We start from the raw sequence: 2,450 nt of genomic DNA, 5'->3' as shown, positions 1-2,450 counted from the left end.
AATGTTGCCACGTAGAGATCCTGTATGTGGACAGCTAATACCATCAGAACGCAGAAATACTTCAACGGGAAATATTCTTGTACTTTGAAACACTTGAGCTTTGAGGAAATTGAAAAATATCTTAGACCGTAAGATAGGTATGACTATAAACATCAGCTGCTATGACTAGCAAACCGCCACTCGTCAGTTCAGAGCTAGGATTTACTAACCGTTTCAGCAAAAAACAAACAAAAATTTGTTTAAAAAATTCACAATCTGGCAGGGCAACGCGAAACTAATGAAGAAGTGATGGAGAGAGGGGGAGGTTAACAGTTATCAAAATAAGTTTCTTTTTTTTAAAGTAAAATGATGATATACAAACAAGCACAGTTACCGAAACCCGGGACCATTTTATATATAATGATCTTCAATCTAACCGCGGGCGTGGTCGAACGTTAAGTGTGCGAATAGATCACCATCAGGAGCGGGAAACGCCACACCACTCATCTTTTTGTTGTTAAAACCACAAACTAATATCCCTATATACGTCCGTGGTTAAAACACCGTTTTTGAGCGAAGTATCGATCGATACTTCCGCGCTGGGAATTATCGTTCTACAAAATACCATAGATATTTCAACAGGAAAAAAGACGAAAAATTTAGCTATATTAGTATTTTTATTGAAATATCATGGTAATTTTGTAGAGAGTCAGACGAAAGAAAAAAAAATTGTGTATGAGAAATCCATTGCTATGCCTAAATTTAAGCGACAATGATTGCATGGTGTCTAGCTCCCATCTCGCAGCCAGTTCGCATCAGTTTTTTGGGGTTTCTTTGAGTAAAGTTATATTTTTTTACACTTAAGTGTTATTGTACTGTATTAATACCATGATTAATATATTACTTTACACTAACATAATATTGTTTTACATGTATATATTATTATTGCATGTATATATGCCCCTATAATTCGCGGAAATTCGTTTATCGCGGCTGGTCTTGGAACCTATCCTCCGCGATAAACGAGGGCTGACACTGCATAGACTTTTCAGTTTTGGAGCAAAAATTACATAAGGGGACAATATATACCGTAGAAAAAAAAATTGTTTTAAATATTTTTAATAACACTTTGTGACAAAATAATCAAATATAAGATAACTATCTAAAATAATATGTTTTTAAGTGATTATATAATACAATGAAAATTTTGACTACCAATGATTTTTTTTAATGTACTATTTTTTTCAAAATAACTTTTAGACAGTATCAAAAATCATAGATCATTATAATTGTGTCTTTGTAAAGTATAAACTATTACAGTATCTACATTTTCAAGAATGCTCATTTTGATATATATTTGAAAGTCGGGGAGACTTGTTGCGGCCCTATATATATGCTCCTAAAGGGAGCAGCAATTAAGGAACAATTAAACTAAAACTAAACTAAACATCAGGATAGGCGCGCCAACATGAAAAAACACAGACACAAGCACAAACTTCTATATAATAGTCTGTGGACACAAGAGTTTTTTCGCGGTTGCCGCCACTATCAAATTCCAGCAAGATCTGGCGCGCCACAAATTTAAAAAAAAACTGCACACAAGAATACGTACAGTTCTTAGAATCTAATAACCAGAAAGCTTAAGTTTACAGTACTGCTAGTCAGGTGTTCTCTACTCAATAATTTACATTCGGTCAAAATTTACCCACCCAGAAATATTTTTTAAAAAGCAAAACAAAACTGACACAGATCGACTCGCCTCAATACGTGTTCTCATAAATAAATCACTCTGCAGTCTGCTGAAGAGTTCACAACACGTCCAGCACCAAGGAAAACTGGTTTCCCCTCCCGGTCAAGAACGCAAAGCAAGTCCCCCACCCCCCCAAAAAAAGAGAAAAAATTACTATTTCTCACAATGTTCATGTGATGTTCACAATTTATACTAGTAAAGCACACCCCAATGACGCTGTTACATCCTAGAGAAAGTGACTGTCGTGAGACGCTCGCACCACTCCACCCCTAGCACGCACATACACACACCCAAATCACGAAAATCACTCGCCATCCGCCCACCTCTTTCGTTTCCTTTCCATCCAAATGATTTTTGAAATGACAGCAGGCTTCGACTCATTACAGTGTTCAGAAGTCATAGGGCCAAAACAAGGAAGGACAGTCTCGATCTGATGGACCTGAATGCAGACAGAAACAGTGCCCAGGAGGGAGTTCACGAAACTCGGTAGGGCACTATATAACAACTTGGACACGACACACAGCCCTGATCCATAAACCACATAATGTGATGGAATCAATTGTTCCAGTCCGCTCACGTGTGCGTGCGACGGAAAAAGTGCAAGAGAGAGAGAGAGAAGGGGGTAGAAGGTGGACTAGTGCCATGTTTTTTGTTGTTAGGTGTGATGTTCATGGAACGTGTGTTTTTAGTGCACATAGGGATTCGAAGGTGGGTATAGGTG

The sequence above is a fragment of the Pomacea canaliculata genome, linkage group LG2, assembly GCF_003073045.1.
Source record: "Pomacea canaliculata isolate SZHN2017 linkage group LG2, ASM307304v1, whole genome shotgun sequence".
Classification (NCBI taxonomy): Eukaryota; Metazoa; Mollusca; class Gastropoda; order Architaenioglossa; family Ampullariidae; genus Pomacea; species Pomacea canaliculata.
Note: the sequence above shows the minus strand (reverse complement) of the source record.